This window comes from Camelus dromedarius, chromosome 10 (genome assembly GCF_036321535.1).
Source record: "Camelus dromedarius isolate mCamDro1 chromosome 10, mCamDro1.pat, whole genome shotgun sequence".
NCBI lineage: Eukaryota > Metazoa > Chordata > Mammalia > Artiodactyla > Camelidae > Camelus > Camelus dromedarius.
The window spans coordinates 21,390,011-21,410,864 of record NC_087445.1 but is presented as its reverse complement, the minus strand read 5'-3'; the positions used below and the strand labels follow the sequence as shown (position 1 = coordinate 21,410,864).

Sequence of the window (20,854 nt, the reverse complement as noted above, 5' to 3'; positions counted from 1 at the left end):
TATCCAAAGTATGATGACTCAAGAGTGTGTGTGGCAGCCTTCACTTAAGGCTTAGGACTAGGATTGCACAGTGTAAAAATCAAAATGGAAGTCGGTATCCTTCTTCTTAAAATATTGTGGCAGTTACTGAAACCAGAAATTTCCTTCCCTAATGCTTCTCTGTCTCTAACTCATTCATCATTCTTTCCTCTCCCTTCCAGCTCATTTACGCCTCCTCCCCTTCCCCTCAAATTCCTATTCGTTTGTATATAGAGATCAGTTTAGCTTACTCTGTATCTCAATTCAAACTCATCTTCATTTTTCCTTAACTGCATTAAACAAAGATGGTTCTTTCCCTCAAAGGAATTCTATTCCTTAGCAAGAGTTAAACAGTTATGTTCAATGAATTTTCACTTTGTTTCAGTGCTTCAAGGCACACCCATCACTCAATCAATAAAGTACCTTTTGAACACTTAACACTTACTCGCTTCCTCTGTGGGCATGTAAGAGCAGTGGCCCTTTTCATTTGAACCATACAGGCCTTGGAGAAGGAATCATGGAGGCCATGGGAGTTCTCCTCTGCCAACTCACTCCCCTTATATGCTAAAAGGTAGACTTGGTATATATATGCTGTCGAAGCAAGCACGGCAGACTTGGGAAGAACACATATGCCCTTCTTTTAAACTCTTTTCCTAAAACTTCCTTGTGGTTCCAAGAGACTCCTCCTCTGTTGCCCTTATAACTCCATGACCTCTGCCTTGTCATTTCCAAAACTGGGGGCCAGACAATCTGCTGAGAACTGCCACTGTTCTCATCCCAAGTGGGACTGATGTCTCTCTGCAGTGGACCAGCCCCAGTGACAACACCTCCAACAGAGCACCACAAGACAGTTCAGTCCATCCCAAACACCTCTGCCTGCACAAGGGGCTATAAAGGGCTGTTTGTAGGTCCACTTGTTCCTAAGTCCTTCATAAGTAAAGGTTTAAACTTTAAAACTAGGCATATTATTTTATTTTGTACTGATTTCTATTGAGCATCTTTTTGGAATAATAAGCTAGTGTTACCCGTATCGAAATTCTATTGCCTCAGAATCACCCTCCACGTATACCTACCTCACCTTACCCTGCGACCTCTGTAAGTGACATCAGGAATATCTTAGCAGCTGCAGTATTCACACTGACAGTCTAGTCAGCACTCACTCTGATGCACAGACTTGAAAGGGCCTCCAAACAGTGGAACCATAGGAAACATTGAGAAAAAAGGTTTATGCAGCCAATTTTCATAGTTTAGTTCTCCAGTACCCTTCTGGCCTTCTCCTGAATTAATATTAGTCTGATAGGCTTTTGATATGAAGGCTAAATATTCCATTTCATCAGTTACTTTTCCTTGTCTCTTGCTGATTACCGTCCTTTGTGTAGACCTAGAGGTTTTCACTTTACATGATTTGCTCTTTGTCCTTCAAAATTGTTCCTACTGATGAACGACTCATCCCATGGATCTGTGGACATCTTGTCACTTTCCATTTAAAAATTTTTTTTGACCTGTGCTTCCATTGTCATCATAACCTTTTATTAATGGCACTTTCAAAGTTCTCAATGTCTTTGTACTCATCAAAAATTAAGCACTTATCAAAAATAACAGAAATAGAAGCAATCAGAGTATGGACCAACAAACCAAAGGATGATTGAGCCTAAAATGACCAACATGACCAGTGACAGCATCCTTGGTGGCAGGTAGAGTTCATAGTCTTTTGCTTTGGGGTATCAATATGTTTATGATTTCAAAAGTATGTAAGGTGAAAATCTGTAAGTAGGTGATGTCCGTGTGTCTCTCTTGCTATTGAGGAGCTCATGCTAGGCTCCCCAGAGTCGGATCATAGTGCAGTGTCAGCCTGGGATACCTAGTAACCAATTCCCATTGACTGTCCTAAGATGGACTCAGTAACCTTATGCCTCAGTGCCAATAGTCTGTTTCCCAAGGACCTCCCTCACAGGGGCTGGCAGAGATTTACTCTGCCTTTCTTTGTTCAAGAGTCTTCATTTCCCCGGGGAAGTGTCTTCCCGACTCTTTGTTCAAGAGTGGGGAAAGGAGTGAGGGGGTGGAATGAGCAGGATCAATAATTCTGCTGAAGTTCCCTTCACTTTTCTTCCAGGAGGACTAGATGCTCTCATGCACACAACTTTCCTGGTGGCCAAACTCCTTACAGAGTTTCTAAGAAAGATTTCCAGATGAAGGTCTTCATTATGATCCTTGCTAAGGTGATATGAATCAATGTAAAGACGTGCAAACAAAATGTTCATTATGCTGTAAACCAGAAATAACTGATGCATTGTAAACTGACTATACTTCAATTTAAGAAAATTCTCTCTATTCCTCTCCATACTAGCTGGTCCCCAGTGGTGAAATAACTCTGGAGATTAGGTGAAAGCTTTGCTATCCCGTTGCCTCTCCATCCCAGGAGAATCACAGGGAGGGTGGGGGCTGAGGAGCTAGCTGTGGTCCCTGAGCCAGACCTTGGCTTAGGCTGCTTGATACACTGAATGACCTTAAAACAGCTCTGTTCCACTAATTTTCATAGAATTTTTCCCTATAACTTAACCCAAAAGATGCCAAGACTTTACAATAAATGGTTACCCTGGAAACTCAGGGAAACCCAGGATAAACCCAAAGAATGAAATCATTATTTAGAACGTCCCTGGCCTACTTTTTTCTAATTCTTGGTTAACACTTTTTGGACAGGCTCTCTGTGGCTGAGGAGGAGGGCCTGAAACTGCACATGCTTCATAAACAGATGACAAGTCCAACTGCAACAGGCAATGGGCCCTGCTTTGAACTTCACCAAAAGGCTCATTTAGCTTGAACGCCGTACCAGGTGAGATGCTGAAAACCTCTGCCTGTCTCTCCTGTGTACTCTCAGTCTGATACCTGCTGACATTCACATTCCTCAGTTTTAAAGGTGTCACATGCACATTTGATAGATCCATTTTGTTCCAGAAATTATTGCATAGCATCATCTCATACAAAAAACAAGAAAGAAGGCACAATAAGCTGTTTGCTATCATGATCATTAGTGTTTCTATGGCCTGTTTTTTCCATCCTTTTACATTAAGATTTATCTCTTCCTTGTAGACAACACATGGTTTCTTTTGGTTTTTTAATCATTATGAAAATGTCTGCTTTTATTGTAGTTTACATCCTTCACAATTAAGGTGATTATTGATCTGGTTGGGTTTACATCAACCATATTGGTATTTGTTTTTTATTTATCACATTTTTTTGTTTTTTATTTTCCCTTCCTTCTTTTGGATTAACTGAGAATTGTTCATGATTTCATTTTATGGCCACTACTGGCTTAAAACCTTATTAGTTAGATCTCATTGATATAGTTTTCAGTGGTTGCTATAGATGAACAATATTCTTTAAATTTTCACATTCCCTTAAGAAATATTACAGTGTTACATGGATAATTAAAGAAACTTACAATAATCTGTTTTCATTTCTATTACCCTGTTCTTTCACTGTTGTGTTCATACCGTGTTCTAAATCCACAATGTATTGTTATTATTTTTGCTTTAAACATACATATGTTATAAACTCCACAATACATTGTTGCTAGTTTTGCTTTATCTCTTAACTAAAACAAAAATGGAAAAGTTTAAAATATTTATCTATTGACTTCCCATTGGTGGTGTGCTTCATTCCTTTTGGAAGGTCCAAGTTCAATCTGGTATCATTTTCCTTGCTCAAGGAACTTCCTTCAACAAATTGCATAATTTAGATCATCTGGAAATGACTTCTGACTTTTTGTTTCTCTGAAAAAGTCCTGAATTTTTTTTCTACATTCTTGAAAGATGTTTTTGCTGGATTTAGAATCTTAGGTTGTTAAGAGTCCCCTACGCCCACACTAGCTCCTTCAGTGCTTGAAAAGATGCTGTTCCATCGTCTTCTGGCTCACATAGGTAATGACGAGAAATGTAATTTCTTTCTTTCTTTTTTAAAAATTGAGTTATAGTCGGTTTACAATATTGTGTCAATTTCTGGTGTACAGCACAGTTTTTTGGTCATACATGAACATACATATGTTCATTTTCATATTCTTTTTCATCATGAGCTACTACAAGATCTTGAATATATTTCCCTGTGCTATACAGTACAAACTTGTTTATCTATTCTATATATACCTGTCAGTATCTACCAATCTCGAACTCCAGTCTGTCCCTACCCACCCTCCTCCCCCCTATTTCTTATCCTAGTTCTCCTTAAGTAATGTGTCTTCATACATTTTATTATCATGTGCCTTGAATTTTTTTTTGTTTTTCTTCTTCTTTTTAAAATCCTTTTTTGGTTTAATTGAGCTTGTGTATCATCAAATTCAGAAAATTCACAGCCATTATTTTTTCTAACACTTTTATTCTGTTTTTTCTCTCTCCTCCTGGAACTCCAAATATGCAGATGTTAAAAAACCACTTGGTAGTGTCTCACAGATCACTGAGATACATTAAGTTTTTTTTTTCTCTCTCTCTCTCTTTCTGCTCATTTAGAAAATTTCTATTACTGTGTCTTCACTAATCTTTCCCTTTGGAGTGTCTAATCCTTTTCATATAGATCTTGTGGTGTTTTTTAATTCAGAAGTTCCATTTGGTTCATTTTTATATCTTTCACTTACATCCTCACTAAGTTCATGTGTTTTGTTAATTACTTGAATGTAGCTAAAATAGATTTTTAAATGACTTTGATTGCAGTTTCATAATCTCTATCATCTGTTTGTCTATTTCTATTGAAAAATTTTTATCTTGGTTATGGGTCACATTTTCCTGCTTCTTGAGATGTCAAATACTTTCTTGTTAGATGCTGGACTTTGTGAATATTATATCCTCAAGGATCTGGATTTTATTGTTATCCTTTAAGAGTGTTAGCCTTTCTTCTGGTGTTCAGTTCAGTTTGCTGTTCACTTTGATCCTCTTGAGACTTTTAAAGACTTTTCTTAGGGTGATTCTACAGTATCTTATACTTTAGGAATATTTTATTTAACCCCCTTCTAAGATGTAGTCTTTCTGGGGTTTCTCCTGAACACTTGAAGTGATCAGCAAGACTTCCTATGTTGGTCAGAGAAACAGAACACCTCCCAGTCCTGGGTGAGCTCTCTGAACTATTTAGTCCGTAACTCCTGAGGCACTGCTTGCTTAGCCTCCTGAATTTTCACACTACGCACCAGATCTTAATAGTTAGCTGAGACTCCAGGGGGCCCATATGAGGATATCTGAAGCTATTTTTCTGCATTGGTCCCTTCTCCCAGAACTTTGCTTGCAACTGCCAGTCACCTCAAACTTCCAGAAGTCAGATCTCTGTCTCCGTAACTTAGCAAGACTTCTATGCTCTTCTTGGAGCCCTACCCTCCTGTGGTCTGCAGTGTGCCTTCAGGCAGAAAATAAGCATGATTGTTTGAATCATCTCTTGTTTCTCTTGTCTCATCAGAATCCTGTTGTGCACGTTGGCCAATGGCAGCTGTTTCATTCCCACCCCCACCCCTTGTTTTCTAGTTTTCTGTTTGGGGAAATCAAACAAGGTAAATCAAATCTTTGCTACTCCTTCATGGCTGGGAGTGGACTTCTTAACTAAGTCTTTTTACAGTTAATTTGAATCAGGATCCAAAGAAGATCACATGTTACAAAGGTTTTGTCTGTAAACATCTCTTTTCTTTTGTAATTCATTCTTTTCCTTTTTTATGCTATTGGCTTCTTAGTTAAATTGAATAGTTGTACTTTGAAAATCTGGATTTGGCTGATTCCTTCCTTGTGTTATTATTTAACTCATCCTTCTGTTCCTGGAGAGCTGTGGTTAGATATAGAGTTTCAAAAATTCAGGTGAAATTTTTTAGATAATAATATTTCATTATTATATATTGTATACTCCTGATGCATTACTTCATAAGGCAAATAATGTCTGGCTTTCCAACTTAGAGTAATGCTAAGATGGGTCATTGTATTCATGTATGAACATTCCAATCCCTGTTATAAGTTCCACCAATCAAAAAACTCCCTTTTATTTAATAGTTTTGGTATTTATTCACAATATTTGACATTGCTTCATTGGGATTGGTAAATCATGATTTTCTAATTCTATCATTTATTCTGCATTTACTTAACTAGAATTCTACTTTATAGTAGGCACTTTTCAATGAAAATTTTAAACTATTTTATTCTGCCATTTTTGAGAGCATCAGGTTGGAATTTGGGAAAAGGGGTTTGTAAAAAAAAAGACATATATGGTTTATATAAACAAAGCCATTGTTTTTGAATTTTAATAACATTTTAGTAATTAGAAAGGACTTGGAGCAGGCATATTCAAAGGAAACCACACCATTGTTTCATTTCTGCTTGCGATTAAAAGTGATAACTTTAGCAACTCAGGGGGTGACCCTAGAGGTAATATTGACCCACAGTTTCATATTTTAAAAGCCTATTTCAGAGTGGAGAAAAAATGGCTTCTCAAACTGGAAGAGACCTCAGACATTACCTACTGTATTCTTCTATTTTTCTTGATGAGGAAAATGAAGCTCAGAGAGGTTAAATGAAATAGAATAAAGCAGTGGCAAAAGCAAAGGCCCTAATATCACTACAGACCTGTGTCTGTTTCTTGACTCTACGTTGACCACCTCTGTGACCTTTACATGTTATTTAACCTTGAAAGTCTTTAGCATCTTCATTTACATTAGATGACAGCTAAATGGCATACAGCGTGAAGTGTATCTAATGCAGTCTTGAAATATCTTAGACGCCTATATCAGCAAAGTTATTATTTAAAATGTATTTAACAGACACTTTTTGAGTGTGCAGTTTCAGGCATATGGTATATCCTGGAGATACGGTTTTCGTGGGAGGCAGAATAATGGCCCCTCAAAGGTATCCACAGAACCTGTGAATGTGTTACTGCACATGGCAAAAGAGGCTTTGCAGCTGTGATTGAATTCTAGCTCTTGAGATAGGGAATGTCTCCTGGGTTATCCAAGTGGACCCAGTGTAAACACATGGGTCCCTTAAAAGTGAAAAAGGGCTGTAGGAGAGCTAGAGTCAGAGAGGGAGATGCAATGATAGAACCAGAGGTTAGAGTGATGCAGCCATGAGCAAAGGAATGCAGGTGTTCTCTCGAAGCTGGAAAAGGCAAGGAACAAAGTGTCCCTTAGAACCTCCAGAAGGAACACAGTTTACTGGCACCATGATTTTAGCCTTGTAAGACCCATTTCTGACTTCTGATTTCTACAATTGGAAGATAATAGATTTGTGTTGCTTTAAGCCACTATGTTTGTAGTTATTGATATAGCAGTGATAGCAAACAAGTATAATTTTAAAGAAGACCCAGTCCCTATCTTCAAGGATATTATTATTACTGCTTAACCATTCTCAATTGGCCTGTTTTACCTGTTCTTAATTCAGTGCTTTTTGTGTTGCAATATTTCCCAGTTACCAGGCATCACCATCGTGACTTTTAACCATGACTTCATATCACCTGACACCACACCTATGATTTGGGGGGTTAGCATTGGGTGAATTACCATGTTGCTACTGGCTTCAACCTCTCCCAATGCAAATATGTTTCTAAAAATCGTAAGTTTGATATATACTAACGATATATTTTTGAATATGCGTTAAGATACGCCCATACCCATTAAATTATTGTTTCACATAGCCCCTCTCCCTAAATTACTTTACAAACCATCGGTGATGCTCATCAGTATTTTGGGACACCTATCTGTACTCTATTCAGCATTTAGCTGGATTTTCCTGTCTTAGAACTTTTCACTGTGGATTTTAGTTTGCTTTGATAAGACATGGGTTAACCAGCATGACTACTAACCAGTATACCAGCAATGGGGGAAAGATGCCAGGAACTCGGTTCCTTGCTGATCTATGGTGTTATTAGGCATCAGTCTTTAATCAGCTCTCCTGAGAGCTTATAGATCCGTGTCATTTGGAAAAGGAGCATAGGGCCTTGAAATGTTTTGCACATGCCCTCACATGGGTGGTGCCTCTCAGTTACTGCTTGCTAATACTTTTCTTGAATGAAGAACAACCAAAAAGAAAAAAAAAAAAAGAAACCTTTTAAAAAAAAAAAAGATTTTTTATGTCAACATTCAAACTCCTGGATTTTGGTGTTGATTTAGGTAAACTTGCCAAATTCTTGCACGTCCTAAATAAAATGACATGCTGGAGACAGTGAAGACACGACCCAATTGAACATGTGATACAAATCCTCTCCAACTTTTCTGCATTTTTAGGAGTGAGTTGGAACAGCATGGAGGAGGCTGTAGATTGCAGCTTCAGCAATTACACAGCTGATCAGACCAGGCCTAACTGAATTTGGCATGGCTCTGAGGATTGTGGTTTTCTAATTTTTTCCCTTCCATTTGAGGTAAAACATTCTCAGAAAATCTCTCAACTGCACTTATTTTTTCAGCTCAGGGACACAGCCTCTCCTCTCTCTCAGCCCTAACGTCTTCCATAGAGACCACCGTGAGGAAGACGTCATGTGTCCCTGTCCTGTCCCTCTTGGTCTAGTTTATCAGAAAGAAGACGAGAGCCTTAAGACCTGGGTTGCAGGGCCAGCTTGGTCACACATTCACTCTGTTACCTTAAACAAGATTCCAAACTTTTGTGAATCTCTTTTTTCCTTATCCATAAAATGGCCATCATGATGCCTTAAACTGTTGGTAGTTCAAATAAAATTATACTATGACCAAAGGACAAACTCATCTAAAAGCATTTTGTAAACTGTAGAGTGCCTCTCTTTGCTCCATTTTTGCCTTGAAACATGTGGTCTCCTAGCATCTCTTTAGACAAGTGTCCTAATGAAGAATTTGCTGACTCACAAATATAGAGAAGAGGGAAGTGTCACCAGACCCTGTTGTTCTTATCTTAAAACCCTTAGCTAGTTTAAGTAGGTCCACATTTTCACTTTGAAACAACGTCATCTGGCCATGCTTCCCTCTGTAAATGTACGTCCCTTGGGCTTATACCTTTTTAGCTGCACTGACTTCTGATATTTCCCTGACCATACCAAGGTCATTTCCATTTCACAGCCTTTACAGTTTTCACTTGCTTTGACTGGAGCACTCTTCCCCCTGCACAGCTGAATCCTCGTTCCTGCACTGGACAGATCTTAGTTATCACCTTCCCAGGGACCCTTTCTTCAGCTGCTTTATCCAAAGGGGTCCTCTTGTCTCATCACTCCTTATCACAGTAGCCTCGATATTCCATACCGCTGAGCATCAACTGTGATTAATCTGCATGTGAACTGATGCCCAGTTTATTGTCGGTTGCTGGTAAAATGTGAGCTCCCTGAAGGCAGGAGCCATTTCCTCTTTAGATGGAAAGAATAAAGCTCAGCAAAGTAGGCATTCCTTCTGGCAAAACCATGTTGGTGCTTGGGCCCTAAGGCCATGGTGGGGGTCAGCTGAGCAAAAGATTTGAATTCTCCTTTGAGCATCTATGTAGAAGGATATGGTCCTCTAGGAAAAGTAGTATTTATTCTTCCTTAACACCCTTGGCATCTATCATAGAGCCTGACACATACCTGGGCCTTACTGTGTTTTGGTTTGGACAGAATGAAATCTGCCTCTGTTTTCTGAAATGGAAGGCAGGTGAACACGTAGCTGTTCCCTGGACCCCAGAGAGTTGACCTCTCCACCCACCTCAGCAACTCAACCTTGGGTGACACGACACTCCGGGAAAAGCCTCCCTTTTCCCCTCACCCACTGGCTTGAACTGAATCCCCCTGAGTCTGTTGATAGACACGGAGGGCTTTCCAACTTCTGTACTATTTGCTGAAGGGAGTATTTATGAGAACTTGTTAAAAATTTAAAAACTGATGGTAACGCTCATAACAATGAGTTCAAATATATAGGATAACATGTACCAGGCACTATTCCAAGAGTTTTGCATATTAGTTTTTGCAAATTAACTCATCTGATCCTAACAGTAATCCCACAAGGTAGGTTACAATTATTTCCTCCATTTTAGAGCTAAGGAAACTGAGGCACTGAGGGTCCAAGGAACTTGTCAGTGACAGGGCTGGACATGAGCCTGCTCAGTCTGGCTCAAGGGACCCTGTGCTTAGCTGTTAGGCTGGAAACATTGCAGTTCTTAAAGATAGCTCTTCTGGGCCTGTCATTAGCCTTCCCTAGGCCAGAGGGCGTATTTAGCCTCTAATTAAATGTTTAATGGTTTATTACATAAGTAATGCATGAAATAAATTCTTCTTTAAAGCAGTTAATACCTTCAGATAAAGTAAAAGTCCCTGTTTGACCTCCTTTGATAGCCCTGACCTGCATCTCCTTTCCCAAGGGAGAACCCGTGTACCCAGTTTTCTGTCTGTCCTTCTTAACCATTCTCTGTGCATTTACATGCACCTGTGTGGCAACAGAAAAGACCAATTACTGTGGTTTCTTCTTTAACTGTACATGGAGAGCAACATGTATAACTAATTAAAGCATTTTAATTGTATATATTAAGCCCTTTCTCTGACAGTACACATTCAGTGGCCTTTGGCTGCAGGGCTGATATTCAGCAGGGTTCTGCAGTGGTTGGGCTGTACCTGTAGCTGACACTCTGAAACCCTTCTGGACCATTTGGTTAATAGTCCCTGCTGCTCTCCCAGCACCAGGACCAAAGGCACATTCATGGATCCACAAAAATGTCTTACTTTTAATTTCTCTGAAAATCAGAAGAAAAAAATGAATATAATAATAATAGTGACTTAAAAATGGATCTAGCCAAGATTACATTTCTCTTTATTACCAAAAGAGCCATAAAATCTAATTTTGGTGTTTTATGGAGGACAGAGCCCACAAAGACAAAATTACCTTGAACAAATACCCAGGGCCCCACCTGTTTCCTCCCCATGATGCAGCCCTGGCATACAGGGTCAGTGCCTGGCAAAGCAGGGGCCTCCCTGGACCCATCCTCATGTTTGGACTGGTGGTGTTAGAGCAGATCAAGGCCATTCAATATCTGTGGGTGACAGTGTTTGAATATGACTCCCAGCCACATATATTCTGAAGTGAAAAATGTGCTGCCTCATGCAGCAATATTTCTGATGTCAGCAGAAGAAACCCTTGCAAATGAGCTTAAGCAAAACTGAGCGTGAGTGGAGGGATCTAAAGCAGAAGAATGGTAGGACTCCTGGGGTTCTGGTTGAGTATCGGCAAACTTGCCAGAGACCCAAATGGCCCTCCTTCTCTTCTTCTTCAAGCCACGGGCCTCTCTTCTGCTTCCCTCAGCTTAGCTGTTCATATCCCCTTTCTCTTTGGACCATTTTTTCAGTTCACCTTTAGCGCTCTGCCATTAATGAGACTCACCTTCCACCCAACAGTTTCTGTGTTTCTCATTTCAGATTCCTACATGAGACAGCATAGATTTGGCCTAGCTAAGGTCAGGTGCTTATCACTTGTCCAGTAAGTTAGGGCCAGGGGCCAAGAAAATGACAGCAGAGGGGAGGTCTGGGTGGCATTTGCGCACACACTCCAAGATGTCAATGTCATTGCATCCCTTGATTATCTGGTCAGCACACCCTTCTGCCCCCACGTGCAGTGCCATTGCTTCCCCTGCTTACGACAAGCCAACCTTCTCAGACACAACTAGAAATACAAACTTACCATCCCCAGGGGGAGCAAGCCATAATCCCTTGCAACTAATGCACGGAGAGATCTTGTTTACAGGGCCAAGGCTCTTGGAATCCACTCTCTCCTGATGATATTTGTTTCTGAGTACAAAACAACTATTTGACAAATGATTAGCTAAATGATAAATTTAACCACCATATATAAAAACGAAAGTATCAGGTAGAAATATTAAGTGCATGGTCAATTTTTGTATAATTTAGCAGCAAACATAGAAGTACAAGTGGAGGTTATACACTCATTTATACAAAAGAAGTCTTTAGAAATGTTTCAGGTCTGTAACAAAAATGTTAAAGAATATGATTGCTTCCTCATAAAAGTTGACTTTTTCTTTCAAAGTCGCTTTCATACCTTCTTTGAAATGAATGTGCTTTAGGGTAGCCTCTCTTGGGAAATACTGGAATTGGGAGTCTAAAGCCATCGTTTTGTCTGGGTTAATAGCTTGCAGAGTCACTAATTTCTTTACTATCTTGTAACCAAATCAACAGAACCTCAACCCTGTGATAGCAGCAGGAAATCTGTGGTTTATTCTAGGCTTCCCCTTAGAAAGAAGGGAGGACTGACCTGACATAGGACACTTTCCCTCCCCTGAAGTGCTGGTAGACTAAGAACTTGAGCTTCCTGTTTACAGGGCTAACCAAACAAGGTGGTAGAGGGATAAGCATTTAATAATGACAGAACATACAAGTTTATAGAACTTTGTTTTTAGCTATAAATGCCTATATACCTGGGAGGATGCTTAATGTTGGCTGTGATATACAGCCGGATGGAATTGTTTTATTGGTTAGCCATAGATACTTGAATACAATACCCTATATTTAATAAGGAAGCAGTTTATTTATTTATTTTATTTATTTTAATTTTTTTGATAGACTTTATTTTTTAGAGCAGTTTCAGGTTTACAGCAGAATTGAGCAGAAAATATGGAGTTCCCACATAGCCTTTCCCACCCACACATACATACTCCCCTACCCTCAACATCCCTCATCAGTGTGGCATATTTGGTACAACTGATGAACCAACATGGGCACATTATTATCAACCAAAGTCCACAGTTTACATTAGGGTTTACTCTTGATGTTGTACATTCTATGGGTTTTAACAAATGCATAATGACATGTAGCCACTATAGTATCATACTGAATAATTTCATTGCCCTAAAAATCCCTTGTGCTCCATCTATTCATTCCTCCCCGCCTCCCTCTCCCCAAACCCTTGGAAATCACCATCTTTTTATTGTTTCTGTGGCTGTGCCATTTTCAGAATGTCATTTGGTTAGAATTGTAGTTTGTAGCCTTTTCAGATTGGCTTCTTTCATTTAGTAATATGTCTTTTTAAGTTTCTTCTATGTCTTTCATGGTTTAATAGATCTTTTTTTTTTAACTGCACATATATTTTTTAATTTAAATATATGTACTTCCATTGTTTCTAAGAAGGTTTAGAACTTTAGCTTTTTAAACTTACATAGTTATCAAAGGAATAAAGCCAACCACAAAATGAGAATTAACTCAAAAAAGATACATACACCCTGCTGTTAACAGCAACATTATTTATAATTGCCAAGATATGGAAGCATCCTAAGTACACATCAATAGTTGAATAGATAATGGAGATGCAGTGTGTGTGTGTGTGTGTGTGTGTGTGTGTGTGTGTGTGTAATGGAATACAACTCACCCATAAAAAAGAAAGATATTTTGCCATTTGTGGCCCTTCATTCACTTTTTTTTTCCACTTCAAAAACCAGAATTTTATAACTGGCAGAAACATTTCCATTCCATCAAAAACAACAAAACACCTAGAAATAAACTTAACTAAGGAGGTTACCTATACTCTGAAAACCAAAATGACACAAAGAAATGGAAAGATTTCTTGTGCTCTTGGATTGGAAGACTTAACACTATCAAAATGGCCAAACTACCCAAAGCAATCCATAGATCCAACGCAACCCCCATCAAAACACTCACGACATTCCTCACAGAACTAGAACAAACAATTCTAAAATGTATAAGGAACCACGAAAGACCCCGAACAGCCAAAGCAATCTATTGTAGGTCTCTCGCTCTCTCTCTTTTTTTTTTTTTCTCTTTCTTCTTTTTGTTCTCTTTTCTTACGGTTTGATGACTAGAGAAGGTCTTTTAACATTTGTTGTAATGCTGGTTTGCTGGTGTTGAAATCTTTTAGCTTTTGTTTATCTGGGAAGCTTTTGATTTCTCCATCAAGTATGAACGAGAGCCTTGCTGGATAGAGTATTCTTTGTTGTAAGTTTCCCCCTTGCATCACTTTAAATATTCCGTGTCACTCCCTTCTGGCCTGTAGAGTTTCTGCTGAAAAATCAGTTGATAACCTTATGGGAGTTCCATTGTATGTTATTCATCGCGTTTCTCTTGCTAATTTTAATATTTTCTCCTTATCCTTAATTGTTGTCAATTAGAGGACTATGTGCCTTGGTGTGTTCCTCTTTGGGTTGATCCTGTGTGGTACTCTCAGCGCTTCCAGGACTTGGGTTGACTATTTCCTTTCCCAAGTTGGGGAAGTTTTCTGTTGTTCTCTCTCCAAAAATCTTCTCAGGTCCTTTCTCTCTCTCTTCTCTTTCTGGGACTCCTATAAAGCAAATATTAGAGCGCTTCATGTTGTCCCAGAGTTCTCTTAGACTATCTTCATTCCTTTTTATTCTTTATGCTTTTTTTCTGTTCTGAATTAGTGATTTCCACTAATCTGTCTCCTAGCCCACTGATCTGTTCTTCTGCCTCATTTAGTCTATTCTTGGTTCCTTCTAATGTATTGTTCATTTCAGTGATTTTATCCTTCAACTCTGTTTGGGTATTCTTTATATTTTCCAACTCTGCTAAAAACTTCACTCAGTGCATCTATACTCCTCTTGAGTTCTCTGAACATCTTGGCCATCATTACTTCAAACTCTTTCTCAGATAAATCACCTATCTCCTCTCACTTATGTCTTCTTCTGGGATTTTATCTTGTGCCTTGGCCTGGGAGCTATTCCTTTACCGCCTCATATTGTCTATCTTTCTATGTGTTGTGGATTCCTTCCACAGGCTTTGGGATTATTGTTTTCTTATTTCTACTATCTGCTCCTGGTGGATGGGGCTGGACTAGAGGCTTATGCAGGTTTCCTGGCAGGAGGAGCCAGTGCCTGCCCAGTGCTGGGTGAAGCTTGGTCCTGGACCTCTGGTGGGTAGGGCTGTGTCTAGAGGCCTTTGTGGCTTAAGAAGCCTGATGATGGGTGTGGCTATGCTCCCACCCTGTATATTGTTTGGCCTGAGGCTTCCCTACAGGCTGTTGGGTGGGGGTAGGTCTTGGTGCTAATGATCCAATCAAGATGTCAGCCTCCAGGAAAGCTCATGTAGATGAACACTCCCTGAATGTCTGCCACCAGCTTTTATGTCCCCTGAGTGAGCTGTAGCCATCCCCCATGTCCCCAGGACACCCTCCAAATCCAGCAGGCAAGTCTGGCCCAGGTTCCTATGAAATCACTGCCTCTGCCCTTGGACCTGGTGCATGTGAGTTTCCGTGTATGCTTCTCAAGTGATTGGAGTCTCCATTCCCCTCAGTCCCATGGGGGTCCTGGAGCCAAGCCCCCCTGGCCTTCAAAACCAGATGCCCTGGGTCTCCTTCTCTTCCCGATGCCGGGATCCAAGCTGGGGAGCCTGACATGGGGCTTAGAACTCTTACTCCTGTGGGGGGGCCTTTGCAAGTTGACAAATCATCAGCTTGTGGGTCGTCCACCTGGGGGGTATGGGGCCCAATTATATCATGAGCACGCCCCTCCTACCATCCTACTGTGGTTCCCTCTTTATGTTTCCAGTTGCAGAAGATCTTTTTTGCTAGGTTCCAGTCTTTCTTCGATGGTTGTTTAGCATTCAATTGTGGTTTCATTGTAGTCTCGAGGAGAGGTGAGCTTGTGGTCCTACCACTCCACCATCTTGACCGGAATTCCATAAGGAAGCAGTTTATAATTTAAATCCTTGTACTTAAAAATGTTTATAATCCAGTAGTCTATGAAATCTGCCACTGTACCAAAAAGATAGAGGGCACTTGAATATAATTTGTAAACATCTACTCAGATTATTTTCTTTCTGATCGTAAAGTGTTTATATACACAAAATGTTACAATAACCAAAAAAAAAAAAAAAAATCCCAGAGTGTCCCCACAACACAGATGATGCCATATAACTCTGTAATGAAGGGTAATGTTGTAGGGTAAAATCTCAGTGGAAGTATTCTTGTTTGTTTTCCCAGGAGGATGGAATAAATATGAGAACGTGTATAACGTTGTTGTAGGACCACATGTACTTTAGTGACTTGGCACAAGGCAGCTGGCTTACAGGTGCTCTGGCAAGTTGTGCCGGGAAGGCGTCTTTGCTTTTGTGTTTCTAATATTGTGTGCATGAAATGATTGTAATTTTTTTTTTTTTGTACTGTTGTAGATACTGCAGGCATTCCCTTTGGGCTGAGCCATTGGATTTGAATGTTGTTTCTGGAAACAGGTGACAATCCTATTTTCTTCCTTAAGAGGATCCTTTGTCGTGCCGGGGATTGTTAGCTGGAGCAGCTCCCTTTGCCTTTCCATTAGAATTGGGGAGAGGAAACTTAAAGACAAAATGGACCAAAAAATTATCTTAGGAAAACTTCAGGAATGCAGCTCTGGTAAGATCATTCAGGCCAAGGCAAGCGGGTCACAAAAGATTAGCAAAAACTTTTATAAACAAAGAGGCAATTATGCACATTCTTAATAGCTTTTAATCCAGAAATGTCCCAGTGTTTGTTTTTGAATCTGATGTACACCGTTTTTGCCGGTGGCATGCAATCAGCTGCAGCCAAGAGGATGGTCCTGGAGTGATACAGCCCAACGTGAACCACTGGCATTTAGGAGAAGGCATTTGCCTTACCTAGATGCCTGGCTGCTCTGTTGGAAATGTATCTGCTTGGAACCAGGCCATCTAAGGGCTGCTCTTCTAGCACATGAAATAAAGAGAGGAGGGAGAAAAAATAGCCACCCATACAACTGTGCTGAAATAAGACTGTTCTTCGTTAGATTCTGACCATTCCCCGTGGTGCATTCTCCTTCGATGATGTAAAGTCGTTGGGGTGTGGGAAGCCATACCATGAAGCACAGGAAATAGCTTAAATCTTTGGAAATGTTTTTAAGGTTAAATAAATGGGGAAATAACTCTAGTTAAAGTTGCCAACCACTTCAGAGTAATTTTTACTGGCAGATATTTGTTAATTGCCAGTGTTCCTCTGAAAACATATGCAACCACAGTGTATGGGTAGAGCTGCCCCCTGGTTACAGGACCTGCTTTCTAAAGAGGCTGTGGTCACTTCACTGGTTTCTCTCAGACTCAGTTCAGACTTAGGTAGCCTTGTGGGAATGAAGCAGTGAATTAGGTACGTCTGACAGACCTGGTGGTGTTACTGGGACTTCTAGATGGATGATGATAAACAGGCGAGATTTTAGGGGGTTTTGGTGAACATCTAGCGTTGCCTTCAGTACCACCCACAGACACATGTCCATGCTGCTTCGATGAAAATGTTGCACCTATTTTGTTAACTGTTCACGTTTGATGACTGCAAGGCAATCACAGGATGATGGTTTTGATGACAACATACGAATTCACATCAGGTCAGAAAGTGAAGCTCATTGGGTTAAACTGCTTGAAAAGCTGTACTATTCTGTAAGGCGGAAGTAGCCAACATGGTCACTTGGCCCATAAACAGCAGCCTGTCTGCAGTCCTCATGGTGACCAATTATTGATGGTCTAGATCTAGGAAAACCAGGCTCCTTGGCTCCCTTTTCTCTTCTGTCTCTTCAGTTTCCTGATGTTTGTCTCCTTGATCTCTAAAGAGTAAAGCAGGGAAGGCAAAGAAGTTAATTTCAAGATACCCTTTTGTTATAGGTCAGATCTTAGCTGGTCCTCTGTACGTATCCCTATTGTGGTTTATGACATGCATCATATACTACTATAACCATACATTAATGTTTCTGTTAGCCCTACTTGTCTATTCTTTCCTTAAGGGCACTGTGTCGTGTTCAGTTCTCTATTCCCTGTACCTAGGTGATGGACTATAATAGAAGTGTCTTAATTAATGATTTTTGAGTAATTAAATGAGTAACAAAAGGTCAGTATAATGTTTAAAATATGACCAAGTAATTATGTCAACCCATTACTATGTCCAGGTATGTGTGGACATGTTTTCAGTTCTCTTGGGTATGTACCAAGGAGTGAAATTAGTAGGTCAAATGGTAACTCTATTTTTAACTTTTTGAGGAACTGCCAAACTGCTTTCTAAAGTAGCTTCACCCTTTTACAGTCTCACAATGCATGAAGGTTCAGTTTTTTCCACATCTTCACCAACACTTGTTATTGTCTGTCTTTTTTATTTTAGCCATCCTAGTGTGTGTGAAATGGCATCTCATTGTGATTTTGATTTTGATCTCTCTGGTGACTAAATGATGTTGTGCATCTTTCCATGTACTTATTAGCCATTTGGTTATCTTCTTTGGAGAAATGTCTATTTGTATCTTTTGCCCATTTGAAAAATTGGGTTATTTGTCCTTTTATTTTTTTAGTTGTAAGATTTTGTTTTTATATATTCTGGATACATGTTCCTTATCAGAGATATGATTCTAAAATACTTTCTCCCAATCTATGAGTTTCCTTTTCACTTTTTTAATGGCATCCTTTGAAGCACAGAATTTTTTCATTTTGATGATAGTCCAGTGTATCTAGGTTTTCCTGTGATTTCTTGTGGCTTAGTTGTCATATCTAAGAAACTATTCACTAAATCAACATCACAAAGGTTTACACCTACATTTTTTTCTAAGACTCGTGTACTGTTATCTCTTAGATTTAGCTCTTTTGTTCATTTTGAGTCAAGTTTTGTATTTGGTGTGAGGTAAGGGTCTAACTTCACTCCTTTTCATATCCAAGTATGCTTTTAACATCTAGTGAATATATCAGCAGAAGTTGAGTGGTGTTTGAAAACATAATAAAACCTCAATAATTCATACTATACCACACTCAAAACTAATGATAATTTGGCAATTGACTTTCTGTGTTAGTTATAAAGAAAGGCTTTACTAAGAAAATTATCAATAAAGAGGATATCACAGTGGAATGTTAGTATACTTAGGAAATTCTTTGGAAAATTGTTAACTGCATCCATTCACTCTCAAATGTTATTTATAATATTTATATTTATTTATTAAAAGATTGTTGAACACTTTGGTTTAGTTGGGCTTTTTAAATTGCAAAGAACAAAGATGTTCATCACTGACTTCAGTGAAAAAGGAGTTTACTGCAGTGATCTGCGAAAATATCAGAATCTAAGTCTGGAGCCCACATCCTTAAGAGGGCTCTTTGTTACTCAGTTCAAGTTTGAGAATGAAGGGAGGCCTTTTGGTGCAATAAGATATAAAAGCTATGAAAGGAAGGAGATTAGCTCCCCATGGCGGGATGTCCTATTTTTCTTTAGATATCTCATCCTGAGATCAGAGCACCTTAATGGCTCTCCTCCTCTCTCCATCGTCAGGAATAAAAGCATTCCCATGCTAGCAATGGAAATGGAGCTCAGAGTGTAAACAGGGCTCATAACCAATCATATTCTTCACTATTATAAAAGAAATAGGACTCTGTTTTTGCTATTTTTCTCTAGTGTTCCTGTGTAAAGGCTCACTTTCTCCTTTCCCCCTCTATGCTGAGAAGTTCTTTTAGGGGTCAAAGAATGTTATGGGCTGAATTCTGTATCCTGCTCTCCAAGATTCCTGTGTTGATGCTCTAACCCTCAATATGACTATATTTGGAGACAGAGCCTTCAGGGATGTAATTAGGTGAAATGAGGTCAGAAGTGTGGAGCCCTAATCTGATAGATTGGTGTCCTTATTAGAATAGAATAAAACACCAGTGCCCTCTTTCTTTCCTTGTGCACACGCAGAGGAGAGACCACGTGAGGACAGAGCAAGAACATAGTCATCCATGAGCAAGAAAGAGAGCTCTCACCAGAGACCAACCCTGACAGCACCTTGATCATGGACTTCTAGTCTCCAGAACTGTAAGAAAAGAAATTGGTGTTGTTTAAGCCACCCAGTAGGATGTGGTATTTGGTTGTGATAGCCCTGGCAGATTAATTCAAAGAGGGAAGGAAGCAAATGTTAATGAGTTCATTCTGACTTATCTCTGATGCTGAACTCAGTTTTATTTTTGTCCTAGTGCTATGAACTGAGATTATTTAAGCATTTATTTACATGCTTTTGGCAATCCCCTTTTCCCCATTTACCATGTAAACCCCACAAGGAGAGGACTTGCCTGTTTTGGTCCCTGCTATACTCCCTGGCACATAGTAAACAGATAATGTATTTACCAAGTGAATGCATAAATGATGTGGTCGTTTTGGTGCACCTTTATGAATGTGAGCATGGGAGATTTTCCCCCAAATATTAATATTTGACCCAGCTGATCATTCTCTTCTTCTCATGGTGCTTTCTACATTTGGCTTTTAGGAAGCCATGGGCCCCTGATTTCCTCTTCTACCTTCAGGGCTGCCCCATCACCATTTCCTTTACTAGCTCCCTTATTTCTAGATGTAAAGATTGGAGCTTCAGGTCTCAGTCCTGTGCCCTCATCTCTTCTGATAGGAGATGCAATATTAAGTAGTGACTAAAGCATAGATTCTGGAACCGGATTGCCTGGGTTCAAATTCTGGCTCCACTACTGAAATAGAAGCATGAGTTCAGGCAAGTGAATTAACTTCTCTATGCCTCAGTATCCTTATTTGTGAAATGGGGATGGTAGGTATCTCATGGCATTGTTAAATGAGGGATATATGTAAAACACTTAGATGGCACCTGGCATGTAGAATGCACTTAGCAAATATTAGATATAATAATTTTTATATTAATATCACTTTTTGGTCATCTGTAGTTTCTAGGTGACCTTATCTAATCCCATGGCTCTAATAGCCTTGAACTGCCTCTGAGCTCCAGGCTCATATAGCCATTATACATCCAGCTGTGGCAGGCAGGACTCTAAGGTCACCCCAAGCTTCCTGCCCCCTGGTGTACACACCCTGTGTAATCTCCTCCTCGAGTGTGGGTAGATTTCGTGACTATGATGTCATATCACTCCTGTTATTAGGACACTAATCGGTTACCTTTGAAATAATCAAAAAGGAGATTATCTCAAA

The 20,854-nt window shown here is 39.6% G+C and overlaps 1 long non-coding RNA gene across 1 annotated transcript; it reads left to right on the top strand.

Annotated features, from left to right (window-relative positions):
* The first annotated feature begins 2,747 nt into the window (after positions 1–2,747).
* On the top strand, positions 2,748–19,786 carry LOC116152547 (uncharacterized). The gene is made up of 3 exons (XR_004136077.2): positions 2,748–2,851; positions 16,099–16,158; positions 19,607–19,786. It is a non-coding gene; the product is annotated as an uncharacterized LOC116152547 (long non-coding RNA).
* Positions 19,787–20,854: the final 1,068 nt, after the last annotated feature.